This window comes from Onychostruthus taczanowskii, unplaced genomic scaffold (genome assembly GCF_017590055.1).
Source record: "Onychostruthus taczanowskii isolate IOZ18803 unplaced genomic scaffold, ASM1759005v1 scaffold66, whole genome shotgun sequence".
NCBI lineage: Eukaryota > Metazoa > Chordata > Aves > Passeriformes > Passeridae > Onychostruthus > Onychostruthus taczanowskii.
The window spans coordinates 2,878,939-2,896,747 of record NW_024504344.1 but is presented as its reverse complement, the minus strand read 5'-3'; the positions used below and the strand labels follow the sequence as shown (position 1 = coordinate 2,896,747).

General features: G+C 38.4%; 1 protein-coding gene across 3 annotated transcripts in view; it reads left to right on the top strand.

The window, feature by feature from the left end:
- PTK2 (protein tyrosine kinase 2) overlaps positions 1–17,809 on the top strand; it is a 190,131-nt gene that overhangs the window by 39,403 nt on the left and 132,919 nt on the right. For 2 of the 3 annotated variants that reach the window (XM_041420829.1, XM_041420830.1), the window contains exon 3: positions 1,016–1,042. The exons of the other annotated variant lie outside the window; for it this stretch is intronic. The gene's annotated coding sequence lies outside the window, so the exon portion shown is untranslated. The remainder of the gene's footprint in view (positions 1–1,015; positions 1,043–17,809) is intronic. 3 annotated transcript variants of the gene reach the window in all.

Genomic DNA, 17,809 nt, shown 5'->3' with positions numbered 1-17,809 from the left:
TTTTGGCTGCTGGACCTGTGGTTAAAGTTCACTTTCCATGTGGATTTTGTACCCAGTGTGATGATTTATTATTCAACATTGCTGTTTTCTTTAACCACTTAACGCTGCAGACCTTTTCCTTAGGTTCAGTTCAGTTTTTCCTCTCATTTATTTTACTGGTTCCCCTTTCTCACCTCCCCCCCATCCCACTTGTATTTATTTCAGTTTTCATCAACCCTGTGATGTGTGTCCCCAGTCCTTGTCCTTAAAGACTTGAGTAATTCTTTCTTTCTCGTTCTTTGTGGGTTCTAGTTTCTGTTCTGAACTCTGATGGGCACCACAGGTCCCAGTCATGATGATGTGTACTGAGATGACAATAGAAAAGCAGGCAGGAACATTATAACGACCTACAGTTTAATATAATGTCTATTTTTTTAGTGCATAATTTTTGTATGTTCTCTTTAGATTCTGAGACAGTGGCCATTGTTTGCAGCTCAAGACAGCTGTAGCAGTTACTATAAAAATGTTCAGCAACTGTGTCTAATGTGCCTTGGTGACAAAAATCAGTGTCCTTTCTTTTAATATTATTTCTTATGTCCTGTGCTTATCCACTTGCAAGCTTGGCTACTTCTTCTCTAAAGATTTAGGAATAAAGAAAGCATTCTGTAGAGTCCTCTTCATTTGCAAAGACTATCCCAGACACTTTGAGCTCTGAAGTTCTGTGGATGATGGTGAATTTTGTATGTAACGCTTCATTTGTGCGTAGTGACCTGTATTCTGCTGCTGTAATTACACTCATTGCCTTCAGTATAATCTTTGTCCTTCAGTCAGGTGAGCAGAGCATAATCCTGTTAATGAACAGGAAGAGACAAGGAAAATGCTTTTGATTTGCATGTGGCATTCGTAGCAGCCAGCAAATTGCTTCAGATAATGTGCTTTATTAAACAAGTATAGCCTTGCAGAAAAATTATGAGGTCACTGCAGTTGTAGAGCTATTTTTTCTTCTGTTTCTAAATGTATTTCTTTATTGTTACAGATATTTCAAGACTTCCCTTGCCAGCAGGTAAGTTCTCTTTTTTTTCAGTTATGTCTCGATGTGACAGCAGACAGCTTTTAAGGGCTTGCTTACAATACAGTCATGCTTTTATATAATCAGAATATTGGTTCTTACTGGCACTGTCATGGTACTTAGTCATGTGGGGATCTGAGGTCAAAACAAAACCTGTTGAGGTACTGATTTTTTTTCCATTTAAATGGTATATTTTGACAAGGGGAGGAGGTAACTGAGGTGTATTTATAGGCAGTTGTTAAATATGTGTGTGAGATAGTTAATGCTTAAAGCAACTCAGCAGAACGTGGGATACAGCTGCCAGGGGAGCAGATTAGGAGCAGCCACAAATGGTTTTAGTGGTGGTTCAGAGGGGCAGAGTGTCACTCTAGGACACAAAATAGAAAGATGCAGACACTGGATTTTCCAAGGTGAAAAAGAGGGAAGTTGAATTCTGACTCCAACATTTACAGATTTTTAAAAGTGACAGTGGATTGGAGGGTGAAAGTGCCACCTCTCCAATGACACTGAACAAACTAACAGTTCATCAGATTTTTCCTTTTCTAGAAAAGAATGTAAAACAATTAATTATTTACATAAAGTCTGTGAGAAAGTTCATTACAAGAATGTAAACATCAGAAGGTTTAGGAGAACTCAAAAGAACAGGGCAACAGCAGAGTGCAGAGAAATGAGCTTGGGGGGTTTATGGGTGGAAGGAATCTCCCCAGGTCATAGTGGGGAAGGTGACAGACACAGTGTTCACTTGGCTGGAGTCACAGGTGACTTGTGGCTGAGCTGCTCTATTGGACTCTTCTATCAGTGCTGTTTAAAAATTAAAAAAAAAAACAAAAAACCCTAAACCTAAAAATAGACAACAAAACCTCCCCAAAACATGGACCCCACCAAAAAAACCCAACCCTGCTGATCTGTTTTTTTTAAATAGCATTTTTTGTCTATTGTTTATTACATTTGGCCTTTAAGAAGTTTTAAAATTCATGCATTCATTTGTGCTGGGGGTTGGAGTTGTGATGCAGAGCTCAGAGTGGGGATGTCTCCTGATCCATGGCAGGTAGAATCTATGCCCTGTTTGTAATGTGAATTCTGGAATCCTTACTGAAGGGCACTTTTACTCCTGACTGATCAAAGGACTGGATATTTGCTGTTAGGCCTGCTGCCTTTTATCCTTGCCCTCTGCCATAATCATTTTAGTTATGTATTCAATCTTTGATTTGTTCTTGCTGATATTAACACCTGCTGTGAAGGTAGCTGCTCTTTACTGTTGGAATCAAATGGCAATTTCAGTTAAAAGCTTGCTATGTTGTAGTCATTTCCACAAGAAATTCAGAGCAGCTCTTCTGCAAAATAAAATAAATCATGTTTTCTTGAAGCAGTGAAGAGAAGTTTAAATGTGGAAGTCTTATTTTAAGAATGATGTCTTTAAAATAATTTTGAATGCTGAGAGTGGTTGTGAAGCAGGCACTTATGGAAAATATTGGAAAAATAAATACCTGGTGTTTAGGTCAGGCTGACAGGAAGATAAGGATTATTGTTAGGTTTTTTTTCTGCGGCTTCAAGGACAAGGATATGTTATGAAACTTTTTCTGAGTTAGTATTTGGGACTTGAAGAGTTTGGCTGGTGGGAATCTGAGTCACAACGAGATTATTCTTTTCAATTTGAGTCTGTGTGTGGGAGTGTCCTAATTGAACTCCAAGACTCTATCTTGCAAGTACTGATAGAGGGCAAAAGTTTTCCTAGGATTTTCAAAGGATGAGCTTTTCCCGTGGCATCCAAGAGGACTTTAGAGAGGATGTAAAAACTGCACACCATGGCTTACCTGTAGCAGAGATTTGGCAGTACCTCCTGGTAAGGGAACTAAGGAAACTTGTTTTGAACATACGCTTAGAATATTATCAGAAGGGAAGGCTGGAGTCTGTCAGAGGTCTGTATTGGCCTGTGATATTACAGTATTTTTATTAATGACCATGAAAATGGACTTGATTTGTCTTTATCTGCCAGTAACACCAAGACAAAAAGAATTACAAGCACACTGGATGGTGTGATTAAAATTCAAAAGATATTTGATAAATTGGAAAAGCAGCCTGGATAAGAGATATAATATAATTGAATAAAGATGAGGTTCTACATTCAGATGGGAAGTTTTAATCATCAAAACTCATCTTTGCAATAAATAATGGTATTATCTTATTTAGCGTTTTAAATAACTTTTTTCTCCTGAGTGCTACTTTCGGCAGTGAACAATAGATGTCACTAGAAATGTTCTCACTTTTGCCACCTGGTTTTAGTGCTCCAAATTTTCACCATAGTATGGTATGGGGGGGGGGGACTTTTGCAGTGTTTGAAGATTTTGCAGTAAGGAGACTGCTTCAGGTGGTGTCTTTATTGTCGTGTCTTGTTTGAGGTTGGATTATACATAAATTTGATATAGGCAGTGGTATAACAAGGTCATCCAGAACACTTATTTCACTGCAAAACCTTGTAAGGAAGGATTGTTTCTGTGCTGGAGAATGCATTAGTTGATGAGGTCGTTAGTTTGATAATTACTCAGGAGAGTTATCCTGAATTAATCTCTATCACTGCTTTGAAGCTCATGGGTAACTCGGGTTTTCACTGCCTTGTAATTGAGGCTATGGAGATGAACATAGAGTATTTTTGGAATGTCAGCTAGGAGGGGTTTGGAGAACAATTTGCTAAAATATTATAATTTTGAAGGTGGGTAGAGAACACAGTTCTTCTGTCTATAAATGAAGTTCTCTTGCAACACAAATGTGTTCACAGCATGCCTGGAGGCATGAGAGACTGTTTCCTCTGGTAAATGCAGTTAAACTTTCTTTGTTGACACTGTTGGGATTAAAAGCAATCCCTCCTGGATTTTGTCTTACTCTGAATTTAAAGCAGCTCTAGCATCTGTGTGATGTAGGTGACTTTTCCTAAGAGCTGGTCCTTTGTTCTTGATCCTGCAGTGCAAATATGTCTTCATTACCAGAATGAAGAAATAGTATGGAAGCAAGAAACTGTACCAAAGAACAAGAGGAAAATAAAGACAAATATAAGAAACAAGCATATACTGGATTTTTGGTTTAAAATTCAATAAAACATTATGCCAAATTGAATCTCAGGTACAGTTGTTGGTTCTTGATGACTTCTCCAGATAATATCTGGTGAGTCAAATAAAATCTTGCTGACTCCTAATATAAAGTATCGAAAAATTAAGAGGAAATACATCTTTTGCTTAGGTCTTATTTTAGATATGCAGCATACTTTAGATCTGATGGGTTTGTGTTCACTTTTTGCTGTATAATGTACAATTTAGGTAAGCACCATTTGCACACTGTCATTGTTATCTTGAAATATTAAATGGTTTTGTAACTATTTTTACTTCCAAGTCTTCATTTAGGACAAAAAAAAAAAGAAAAAGTTACACAATTTCAGCTCAACCTAAAGATGTTTCTGAATTAAAGGCATGTCCTCATTCAGGCTGTTGGTGTGTTTGGTCTTGCTGCTTACACAGGGCCTGCTCGTGATCCACTTAAGAAAATCAGATTCATCTCCTGACACTTTCCACAGCCTTGGAACAACCTCCTGCTTCCCCTTCCTCTTATCCACTGGGCAGGAGATAGGATGTTTAATGTTGTGCTATGCAAAAGATATTCCTTATCCTAAACCTACACCTGCCTGTGTGATGAACTTAAATACAGCAACCAGAATTTCCAAAGCCCCAAAGGGCTGGGTTCTTCCTACAATGTTAAAAGACAGAAAATTAAAAATTGGTTGAGGTATTGCCAGAGTTGCAGTAGGCAAGAATTGACAGAATTGAGGTTATGCAGAATTCTTAAAATAAATGTTCACATGTATTACAGAGGGTAATAAATTATGCAACGATTATTCATGCAGCTGAGAATAAACTCAGTAGCATGAGCAGAGAACTGTTGTTAATATCCCTGCTTAAAGGGAGGGAAAAGGTAACCAACTGTGTAGGCAGAAGTAAAAAAAGTACAAAATAGTGGCTTTTTGATTTGTCACTTCAGTTTTAAGTAAGAATTAAATACAAGCTGCACTAAGACTGAACACTTCTTCTCATTTTAGAATCCCTGGCATGGTGCTGAAGGGATTGCACAAGGAAACCTGTACATCTCTAAAAGCTGTACTTTCAGTAATCCCTTGGAACATCAGGGTTTTTTTTCCTAGTAATCTTTGCAAATGTTACTAAAAATTCTGATTTTTAAGCAACAGTAAACTTAGTTTTCTTATATTTGTAATGGCTTGGGTCATAATGGTTTTATTTGTGTGATGAGTATGGAACTGAAAACAGTTTATGAAATATTATTGATGTCAAGTTAGAATAACTGCCTGCATGCCCTGTATAGCTCTGAAAATGTGAGAGGACTTTTCTTTTGATGCAGGTATTGCCTGTAGCTTGAATTCTTTTCACTACCAGCAAGGCAGGTGTTATTGCTGGATTTCCAAATTCCTTATCACGAAACTGCTATTACTACTGGATGAGGTTATTGCTGACAAAGCTTAAATGTCACTTGGAAGAAGTTTCTCTTGTTACTTGTGCATTAAATCTTCCTATTTTAGAATTTTGTTGAGTAGTTTTAAAAGGTTAGTCATCTGTGCCTCATAAAAAGCATTTTCCCATTGTTATATACCTCTGATATTAGGAAAAGCAATGTATTTATCCTTTGTAAACTGTCACTGTTGAGTGTCTCATGTTTTTGTGTTGAAGGCTTGGGGAGGTGTCAGCTTAGACCTTGACATGAACTCTGTGTATTTGCCAACCTTTCCAGTGAAACTTTCTTGGCTTATTTTGGCTGTGCTTTTGACACTGCCCTCTTCCCTGCATTCCCATCTATATTTTATAGCTAATTGCCCACACAGGGCAAGAGAAGAAAAACATTTTAATTAATGAGGCTGACCTGTGTAGTGATACTGAGGTGAGGTGATGAGATGCGTTAAACACCTCAAGAAACTTTAAATTAGCTAAATTGTAGTGATTTTCTTTTAGAAATTTGAGCCTGACAGGCCAGACAGTTTCCAGGCCATCTCTCTGTCCATTTATTCAGTCCATAACTTCATCAATTTGTCTGTTATAGTGCTGTCATGGGAGACAGTGTTGAAAGTCTTGCTGAAGTTAAGAGAAATGACAACTCTTCGTCTGCCAAGCTTGTATTTTAATCAAAGAAGTTCATTAGGTTGATCAGGCATGTTTTCCCTTTCATAAATCACTGCTGACTATTTTATTGTCCTCATTTGTTTAGAAATGGCTTCCAGTGTTGTTACTTCCATCACTTTGTCAGTAATGGAGTTAAGTGTGACCAGCCTCAGTCATCCAGACCCTCCCCTCTTCAAGTTCCATTTGCTTTCTTCCAGCTGTCAGGATCCTCCCCCATTTGCCAGGGCAGTCTGTGAAATGATTTATAGTTAAGAAAACTTGCCCTAGCTGCAGAACATTGTTTTTCTGGGATTGTGTATAGGGATAGAGGAAAAAGGAGGAGAGGGGGGTAGAAGAAAAGAAGTTTCAATATTGGAGAATTGAGAGTATGTATTTAAAAAAAAAATCAGGACATAAACCAGGTTTATTGGGAATGATATGGCACCCCTGGTATCTGCTCTAGGCTGATTTTATACTCAAAGAAAGTGAGATTTGATATACTGGGCACTTCATGGGACTATGACATGATTCCGTAAGGAGGCAGGGAGTAAGATTTCATGACAGGAAAGGTCCTTCAAGTCCTCTGTCCCGTGTCCCTGTGAATCTTAACAAGCTGGATCAATAAAGTCTGACACTTTAAAAAAATCAAAAAAATCAGCAGTTCAGCACATTCCCCTGTCATCTCCTGTAGTTCTGGCTCCCATGGTTTTGGAGACATCCACACTGCTGTGAGGATTGTTCTTGCCTTATTCCTGGGCAGTCATCTCCAAGTGGAAGCACTCCAGCAATCAAGGGTGCGTCGTATGCAAATGTACCACTTGAATGTATAGCATCTAAGATATTTTTCTTTGTTTTAATTAATTTCTCATTTAGAACAAATTGGAAATTTTTATCTACTTCCTTAGAAATTGATATTTCAAATGACATCTTTAGGAATTACGTTGTTTGGAGAGATAAGGATACTTTTCCTCAGGAAAATTGTTCTTTTGCAAGTGGCAGAAAAAGGTGTGGCTGCTTCACCTTGGATAACCTGAAATGTCCTGAATTGCAGTTACGCAGTTCAGCTTTGAATGAAGTCACCTGCAAATACTCTTCATTCTTTTAGATAGCGTATGTGATTTTGTTCCTAGTTTGGAAAGTTTATTTTAGAAATAATAAGATTACATTTATTTTCCTGCTGAGGACGGACAAGAAACGTGAGCCTCGGTGTCATGTGGGCACCTGGTGACAGTCCTCAGCCAGGTTTACCAGGGAGAGATTTATCAGTCTTCCATCTGATAGGTGGCTAATTTGTCTTGTGTAGTTAAGGGTGCAAGGAGTGGGGATCATTCAGTGGGGATCATTTTAAATATACTAATAGTTGTTATTCTTCTTAAAAATAAAAAAGCAAGGCAAGTTACAGAGATTTTCGACAAACTATAAAAGAAGAAAACCTTGAGAATTCTTAGGGGGTTTTTTATGGGGGGAAAAGGACACCTTGTACAGAAACTATTGAATCTGAACTACAGATTTTTGTTGGTACAATATCAGAGGAATTGCAGTGGAATTTAGAGCTCTGTACTACATGCTGTCAAAAAATAAATAACTTGTAGTAATGTTTTGCTTGGAACAGGATGCTTGTGTACTCTGAGAAGATGTTTACCTGTTTTGGTGTCAAAGGAATAGAGAGCAAAAATGGTTCCTTGTGGGTTCTGTGCCATTAAGTGCGGGTGGATATGCAGGACCTGGCAGTTCACACTCAGCTGTGGCTGAGGCATTCCCTAAATGAAGAAAGTTCTTTGCACTCTGTACAGCCACATGGATGTTCTTGGTGGCAAACTGGCTGGTGGTGGTTGTGCAGAAAGAGCTGGAGGGATGTTGGCAAGGGTAATTCTAATTGTGTACTTGGAGATCTGAATTAAAATGTTGTCTGGACTCTTTCAAAGTTACAAAAATGGGACATTGGGTGGTTGCACATTTTAAAAGATTTTTTAAAGGGTTTTTGATAAGTGGTTAAGAGTTTCAGGATTGTTTTTTACTTTTGTCACAGCAGGTTTTTTTGGTTTGCAAAAGTTTTTGTATAGGCAAGGTAGAGGATGTGTATCTGCTGAGAGTGATTGGAGAGTTCATCTATCTTCTTTTACAGGAGAAAAAACAAATCCAAGGGCAGAGCCAGCCTTGCACATGGAGCAGTGTGCTATAATCATGGCATCAGGATATTGGGAATGAGCTTCTGCTGCTCCTTTACAGCATAAAACCTTCAGTGGCAGTCACTGAGTGTGTCTTGTTCTGGTGCAGAAGTACTTAAAGAGAAGATGAAATTTGGCAAACTGAAGAGTCCAATAATCATGGTTCCTAAATATGTGTTCTTTAGTCTGTTCCGCTGATGCTCATGATGCATTCATTGTTTTTATACAACTGTTCCACAGAAAGTGCAGCTTCTGTGGATTTCTGTAACCCCTTGCTGTAGTGTTGGAGTGTGTTACTACCCAGGGTCTTCACAGCAACAGCTATGGAGTAAAGGAAGGGTGGGGATAACAGTGTGACTGAAAGAAAGAATCTCAGTATCAAGCTGGATCTTGTGTAGTTGGCTTATACAAAATGTTAGTTATTAGTGTGTGTTTTGTTCTGCAAGACCTGGGCTGGGAGTGGCTTGGGATCTTCTCCCAAAATATACACGAGCTTGTTTGAAGAGGAACATCACTGACTACAGTGAACCAAGAGGAAAAACATTGCATGGTGAACTTTAATCAACTATTTTGTTCTAAGTTACGCCTCAAATGACCATAAATAAAGGATTCTATGATCTTTCCTTTAGTTTATTTTTACATCCTTAATGTATAGTTTGAACACTCTCCTTGTGCCTTTAGCTTGTAACTTACTTGTGCTGGTTTTGTTTGCACAGCAAAGACTGGGAAAAGGAAGTAAGAACAAAAATTGATAACTATGGCTCCCCCTCTTTCCTTTTTTATTTCCAGAGGAAAATATTAAATTTATTATTTAAAATAGGAACATATTTAAGAAAATATCCTATCACCTTATGATACCACTAATTTGAATATGAAAAACTGCAAAAATTCTTTTGTCAGGTATAAAACTTATGTTTTTCAGGTTTTCATATGGAAGGGTCAAACTTAACAACAACAAAGTCTCTTCTTGTAGTAAGTACATTTTTTCCTCAGGACTTTACTCTGAGGAAGGGTCAGGATAACAGAAGAGGGCTATTAAATGCCTGTGCTTCCATTAGTGGGCTGGAATTACCCTTGAGATGGATGAGAAACTTCTTAAGAAATACTTACATTATTTAACACTGGCACAAAGATGTTTTTCAGATTATATCTTTGTGCACTAATTATTCCTTTAATAAGATCTTTAAAGTTTCTGGTTATTGTCCATTCAGATGACTTACTGGAATGGTTTCAATGGTTTGATTTTTTTTTTTTTCCCCATGACAGTCGGGGAGAATTATCTGTGATAACTCTTTTTGTGAAAGGTTTAATACAGAGAAATACTGGAACTGTGTTTCCAGGATTAATAGATTTTATGTTGTGATTCACATTGTCTTTAGATGTCTCAGTGAAGCCAATTTTCATGGATTTGAAGAGCAGCTGAACTAGTATCTCTGATCTCCACTACAGATCTCTGTGGTGACCAGTGACAGGACCCGAGGGAATGGCCTGAAACTGTGTCAGGGGAGGTTTAGGTTGGATATTAGGAAAAGGTTCTTCAGCCAGAGGGTGGTTGGGGACTGGAACAGATTCCTCAGGGAAGTGGTCACAGCACCACTGCTGACAGTCCAGCAGTGTTTGGACAACTCTCTCAGGCACGTATGTTTAAATTCCATTTTTAATTAACAACTATTGAAATATTTAAGTCTGGATTGTCCTGTACTGGGCCAAGAGTTGGACTCCATGATCCTTGTGGGTCCCTTCCATCTCACGGCATTTTATGGTACTAAGGAAAGGTTAGACTGCTACTAAGGCTTTTAGTCCCAGTAAAAAATTATTGATCAGCACTAAAATTCCTGCTGACCATTCCCTGGTCATCTACATGCCCTCCAAGAGGTGAAGTAAAAGGTATTATTGAAACTTGAGGCTTTGCAATAAAGAACGGTGAGGGAGACGAATGAGCCAGTGAGGTGTTAGAGGTAGTCACTACCACTGAGCTTCTGGAAACATCAGTAACATAATTACTGAGATTTTTATATAGAACTTCTAAAAATAGAGTATTAAATAGAAATTTTAAGGACAGTGATCAGGCTTTGTCTAATGACTTCACAGTTTGAGCGAGGAAGGAATTCTGTCCTACCCCAAATCAGATGTGACTTAAGTCATTCCTTGAACATATTTAACCTATTAAGATGACAGTTTCACATCATCTGCATTTAAAAAGTTCTTACTATGCATTTATTTCAGGATCCTTGAACTTTCCTACTCCCAGTTTAAGTTTATGACGTTTCTTCTTCACGTCTGTGTGGCAGGACGAGGTTTATATCTTCCTCTGTTTATGCAGTCACTGATATTTCTTTGTTCTGGACTCATGTTCACTTAAAAGCTTGAGTACTGAGTCTTGAAATGCATCAAATGGGATTGTGCAGAGCAGTACCAGAGGTTTTTTGGAAGCTGTGCTCTGCAGCTCAGAACTGTGCAAGAGATGAGCTCTTGGCCCTGTCAGAGGCTGTTACATGCTGGCAGTTCTGGCCCTGTGATGTTTGGTAAAGTAGGTCATTCAGGCTGCCATCACAAAGGAGTTTTTTTTGGCTTTTTGATCTTTTGTTTACCATCTGAAGACATAGGATGCTTATTTAACATTGCTTTTTCAGATCTGAAGAAGGGCTGTGCCCAAACACCTTTCCCAGCTGTATCAGTTGGTTTTGTACATCTTGGTCTTGCCTATTTTCATTTTTATATCAGCATTCTTGCACATCTGTTTCCAGATTCATCAAATCCTTTTGTGCTGAAGTTGTCAAGTCACTGGGTAAATCTTACTCTACTTAAAGCTCAGCTCAGTTTGGAGCAACAGAGCAGAGGTTGCATTGGTCTGCTCATCAGTTTACTGCTGTGAAAGGATGCAGAGAGGGGATATGTGCTGCCTTTGACACACTGAGTGCTGCTCCATCCTGTAACAGCTGATTACCTCCACTAACTTGAGCTGCATTTGGTGGTGAGCTCCTGGAAGCCTTTCTTAAAATGAAGCAATAAGTTCTTGTGTTTCTGAGCTCTTTGACACCACTCTGCAGGCATTTTCCTAGGTAAACAAAACTTGTTCAGCAGAACTGTGTAGTCTTGTGTAATTGGAGGAGCAAATGAGGCTATTTAAGGTGCTGGATTTTACATTGAATAAAAGATTTTGTGTTAGCTGAGGATGACCTTTGATTCCCTGTAGCAGCATAAAATGACTGCCTGAGGAGCTGTTCCTTGGAAGTTTATTGCTGGTCTCAAGCAGCAATGTAACACAAAGTTCCTGAAAAGTGAAGATCCCTTCTTGGTACAAAATAGGAAGAGGGGTTGATTAAAGTAAATAGGAATTGAATTTTCTGTGGCTTAGAGGCTTAGCTACACTTGGCCTCTACTGGAGGTTCTCTTCAGCAAAGCATCGAACTATGTTTTGGAATTTTTCAATCCAAATTTTGCTAATTACAGAGAGGAAGGGGGATTTATGCCTATTTAACAATATTTTCTTATTTTTTTAAATATGCTTTTCTTTGCTTGATAGCTCAGGCACTGAATTTGCTTGGTAATATAGCAGCATTAATGTTTGTGTTATAAAACTTTAAAAAGATGTTCTGCAAGAATTAAAAATTAATTTTTAATTTTCTGCTTTCTTAGACTTGAAGGGTATCAGCATTGGCTTGTTGATTTATTCTGTAACTCTGGAATTTTAAACTTAAATAGCTCTTTTTTTTAGCCTATAAGAGTTTGTTTTTGTATAAGGGATTTTATGCTATGCTCATCCTTCACTAAGAAATACAATATGAACTGCTCCACCAATGTGTTTTCATACATAAATGGAAAAATACTGTATTATTGTGAGGTCATGGATTGCTGTTTTATTCAGTTTGTAATTGCATTTAATAGCGTGGGAGTCTGAGGAGTTGCTGATGTGATATCTGTGGTTTATGTAACATTGGGAGTCAGGTTCAACTTTTTCCTAAAAAGATGTTTACAACTAAAAGGGATTTGATGAGCTGTTGTTTTAGCTTTGTATTTGGCATCTGGAGGAGAAGCAGGACAAGGAAGACACATCCAGGTGACACCAGTTCTGGTAAATAACTGGGCCCTACGTGGCTGCACAGCTTTCTTTCTTTTTTGTTTAATTGCTTCTTAGATAGATGAGAGAGAAATCAGCAGATACAACGAGACGCTGAAGAGATTTGCTGACCCAGAAGCAACTTCATTTTCTTATATCCCCCTTAGAAGATGTGGCTAATTATTTCTGGGTTTCCCTTGAATTGATAAAGGTGGATTTTAAGAATCTGTAAGGTCAACTGATCCACTCATAGATCCCCTCCACTGAACAAAAGTAATCCTCACAGAATGCAATTCCTTTAAACACCATCAAAGGGCTGGGGTCCTTCCCCTTCTGCTGTGTTCACCTTATAAATGGAAAGGTTTTGCCATAAAAATGGGAAGTTTTATAAGGTCAGGGATGATTCTGGTGACCATTTGGATTTCTTTGTCTCACTCCTTCTCCAGTCACCCCACATTGGAGGCTGAAGATAGGCAATGCAAACTGATAAGTGCAGTGAATCTGTCACAGACCAAAACTATTAGATTTTATTTTGCAATAAAATAAGGAATTGTATGCATAGGATTCACTTCTCCTTTTTTTCACCTCTTCTCTCCAGGTGTCCATGAAGCAGATTTTAGCTCTAAGCAAGGGAATGGTGAATTAACTTCTCAAAGATGTCCTGAGGATAGAAGTGTTTTTTTTGGGTGGAATTTTTTGTAAATAGCCTAGAACAAGAAGAAGCTGAGATTTTGAATCAGTGTCCAAAGGAAGGAGTAATTTTCAACCTTTTTCAGCTTTCATGTAATTGACTTTATCCTTCTCTACAGTAAAGCCTTCAAAAAGTAAATGGAAGGAAGTGGGAGAAGATGAGCAGCTTAGTCCACCCACAAGGAAATCTGCTACAACTTTCTGCCTTTTTTTATTAGTCTTTCTGCCTGAACACTAATACATCCCATATGGGGTGGGAGAAGATGAGCAGCTTAGTCCACCCACAAGGAAATCTGCTACAACTTTCATGCCTGAAGACTAATACATCCCATATGGATTTAAAAAATGGCTAGTCTTTATTTATGGAATAATAAAAATAAAGTTAACTTAGTGTCCCTTTTAACATCTTGTTGTCTTAACAGCATAGGCTGGGAGGCTGCACTGCTGCCTGCTCTCCTGCACAGCATCACAGGATCCCTTGGGAAGGGGAGGTGTGGGAAACCTCATTAACACTGAATTCCTCCTGCTCTCTCCCAACACCCTGATCTGTCTTGCTCCCCATCTCACTACTACCAATAGGTTAAGATTTGAAAAGAAAACCAGTGAATTCTGTCAACTACTATTCTAAAATGTAGCTCAAATGATCATAAAGCTAAACAGGTGACTGTGGTTCAGAAAGTCACAAAGTGTTGGTTTAAAACTCTGTACTTCTTAGGAATACCCAAGATTATCCTACAATTAAGCTGATCAAAGGGAGGAATATAACAATAAATTCAGTATTGGACTGACTTTTTGCCAGAAGAATGTCTTAAGCAGAGATCCTCAGGAGTTTATATTCTAGAATGAGTTCATGTAAGTCTTTCTTCAGGAGAAAAATGGCCTAATGTATTCTGGAGCATGGAATTAGAGTTTGCTCATATTGCAAAGTCTAAAATGAATTCACAAAGGTGATGCTGCTTCTCTGTTGTGCTGAATCATTTCTGTTGAAAGCTGGGCTTGGATTTTGACACTTAAAGTAAAATCCCATTTTTATTTCAGTTCTGCCTGTCAGAGTACTCAGAGTTAAATAAGAAAGACCATCTCTGGTGGTGGGATAATGACAACGGAGCTTCTCAGTCTGCAGAGACCCTTGGAGGTCCTGGAGCCCATCACCCTGTTCTCCTCTGTGCCCTTTGGCAAAAGGTGTTCAGGAGGAAACTGAGCTAGAGAAGGTGTGGGTGGAGTGGAAAGGAGCTGCCTGGGGCAAGGATGATAGATTTAGAGACCAGGTTATCCAAGGCAGATTTCCAAAGCAGCCGTAGCAAACCTGAGTTTGGAGTAAGGTAGAGATCAGGAGTTGTCATTTTGGATTTGTTATAATTACAGTGCACCATTTTTCAGTAGTTCCTGTGAGCAAAGATGATGTTTGACTTTGGCCAAGAGTAAACTAGGGTAGGATAATATTTTCCACTTTTATTTAAATAATGCATACACCTAAAGAATAATTAGAATATTTAGAAAAAACTCACACAAAGAACTAACTTGAGGGAATGAAGATGAATGAAGATTACAGTGCAGTTACAGTGTCTGGACAGCATGTTTGGGGAATTCTGCATGAATAATAGCATGGAAAAACAAATTAATTCAGATGCAGAAGATTGTCACTTGATCAATAAACATGTTTTAATTTTTAGAACATTTATCACTCTCAGCTTTACGGGCTGCAGTTGTCATGGTAGAAAGCATTTGTGGCTTTACCAAAAATATCTTTCACTTATTCTGGGGGTAAACTTTGTTTGAAAACCTTCTTTATTGGCTAGATGAATGCAATTAACTCTTCGTCCATCTCCTACAGGAATATGCAGATCTCCTTCAAAACATTGCCTTCATTCTTCAGCTTGTAGTAATTACTAGAGTGATAAACAGTAGCCCATGAAGTGGCTAAAATATGAACTGTTGAATCCAAAATAATAATAATAATAAGCATCACCACTGTCATCACAGAACAGTTTAGGTTGGAAGGGACCTTCAAGATCAGCTACTTCCCATCCCCATTATGGACACAGTCACTTTATAGCAGACCAGGTTGCTCAAATCTCCATCCAGCCTGGCCTTTGAGCACTTACAGGGATGGGGCATCCCTGATTTCTCTGGATGTGTCTCACCATCCTCATAGAGGAATATCTTCCTAATACTTAATTTATGTACATATTCTTTCAGTTCAAACCCATTCCTCCTTTTCCTATCACCATGTGTCCTTGTCAAAAGTCCCTCTCCAGGCACTGGAAGGGGCTCCAAGGGCTCCCTGGAGCCTTCTCTAGGCTGAGCATTTCCCACTCTCTCCTGTCTGCCAAGCAGGGGTGCCTCCTGCCCTAATGCTGATGTCATGGCTGTGCTCTGGGCTGTAGCTCTTCATTTTTGTTCTAACAAGTGAATGGGATGCTCTTTTCTCCCTTGGAGGAGATCTCTGTTGCTATTCTGTTCCTCTGGTGGCTGAGGTGTTGCAGGAGAGGAACTGAAGAGCAAATTTCAGTTCTGATCTCCAACACTACCCTGGTACCAATCTGTCTGTTTTCTTCCAAATCCTGAGTTCAGTTTCATTTCTCAGCACAGTGGAACTGATCTCCAACACTACCCTGGTACCAATCTGTCTGTTTTCTTCCAAATCCTGAGTTCAGTTTCATTTCTCAGCACAGTGGAACTTGGACAAGTATTCCCTGTTTGGTTCTCTCCTGGTCCCCCTTCCTAACAATGCTCCAACTTGCCAGCCAGTTTGATTAAAATTTGATGAACAGAGGTATTAACTGATGTGAAAAAAATTAGTTGAATAGCAGAGAGTTCCTAATAATGCCATTTACTGAGGGAGAAGGTGGGATCAGTTCTGTGCTGATGAGATCTCTTGGACACCCCCAGGAGCTCTGGCTCTGGACATTACCATGGAGAAACCCATGGTGTGCCAGTTTGTCTGATGGGCCTGATCTTTGTTTTTGTTGGGATAAGCTTGAGTGGAGAAAATTAGACAACCTTTTATATATCTCACAATTGTAAAAAACAAAACCTTGTTGTTTGACCCTTTGTTCCCCAGAGATTTTTGATTTTTGAAGGCGACATCAATAGGAGGAGGCAGGCTCACAGCACCAAAAGGAAAATTAAAAAAACTAAATAACGCAATAAAATTTAAGAAATGCTCCTGACTTTTTCCCTCCCCTCTTGCTTTCCAAAAGCTGATACTGATAATCAGTAGTCTTTAAAAGCAGGCTGAAATTGAGCAACCAAAATCATAGTCATAGCAGAAAAGTCTTAACTTGAATTTCCTTGGGGCAGAATGCCATTTCTTAGCTGACCTTGGCCTGTCTGTTGTTATTGGGGTAGTCTGAGCTTTTTTTCTGGTTAGAATGTGTGCTAAGGAAAATGGCCAGTGCTTCTGCATATTCTTAGTAAAAGCTTATGAGTTCTTCTTTCTGTAATAAATACTTTTTTAGGTTTTTCTTTGATAGCTGTTATCATCATTGCTTACACAGGGACTACTACACACATACTATTAGTGTGTGTCAGCAAATGCATCTTGCACAACAACAACCAATGCTCCTGTTCCACAGCCCTAATTTCTGACAGATGTTTCTTACCTCAGTAAATGGTGTAATCTGATTGGCATTGCTTAAAACAGATTACTTTACATAAATGCTGCTCAGATACCTACTTGATGAGTATTTATAAAATGTTGTAAATATTCAGTATACTCTGTATACTGGAGATGTATTTAACTTCTCAAGTTTGGGGTTTTTTTACTTTGTGCCTTGTCTACTGCTGTTCATCCCTGCCTGCCTTCCTCCCTGCAGCCTGGAATTTTGGGGTTCCTGAACATCTCCAGAACATAAATTTTATGCTTTTGGCCTTTAATTTTTTTGTTTTTGTTTTTGTTTTTTTTTTTTGGTTTTTTTTTTTTTGTTTTGTTTTTTGTTTTTTTGTTTGTTTTTTGGGGTTTTTTTTTGTGCAGAAGAGGATTATCATGTTATTTGAAAGAAGAGAATGAGCTGTGTACTTCTTATAATAACAAATAGATATTAAGTATTTTTTAAAAGCATCAAGGAAGCACTTAAGTGAAAAAATACATATTCAGGGTGTAAAATGTTAGACAGCTTCTAAAATTGAATTAAAAAAATTGTCATGTTATGAATTACTTAGTTTTCACCTTTATTTTGTAGTCTAATACAAAAACAAGAAGGTATGTCCTTGAGAAGGGTGAATATAATACTGGTATTATATGAGCAGGCTGTATCTGTTGACACTTGGATTGATAATCTGTATTAGCCTCATCTGTTAAAAGTGTAAAGAATACAGAGTCCACACACTCTGTTTATTAAAACTCTCCTCGACAATGCGCTTACCAGTTGATATTTAAAGGGTTTTGTTTTCATAAATAAAATTTAGTTTAGGCCTTCCCCTTTTTACTTCTTGGTATTTTTTTATCAGCTTTTCTGGAAAACACTTTCTTTTTATGGAAGAAATGCATTTTTAAAAATATATTTTACACCCTAGAGCACAGATCAAGCCAATTTAAGGAAAGCTGAAGAACTATCTGCAGTTTCCATTTTCGAAGGAAACAAGTCTGACTTGCTCAAGGTCACCAAGGAAGCCCATGGCAGAGCTGGATGTGTAGCAGCAGCTACAGAGTGAACCAGAGAGGCACTGTCTGTGCCCCTTCTGTACC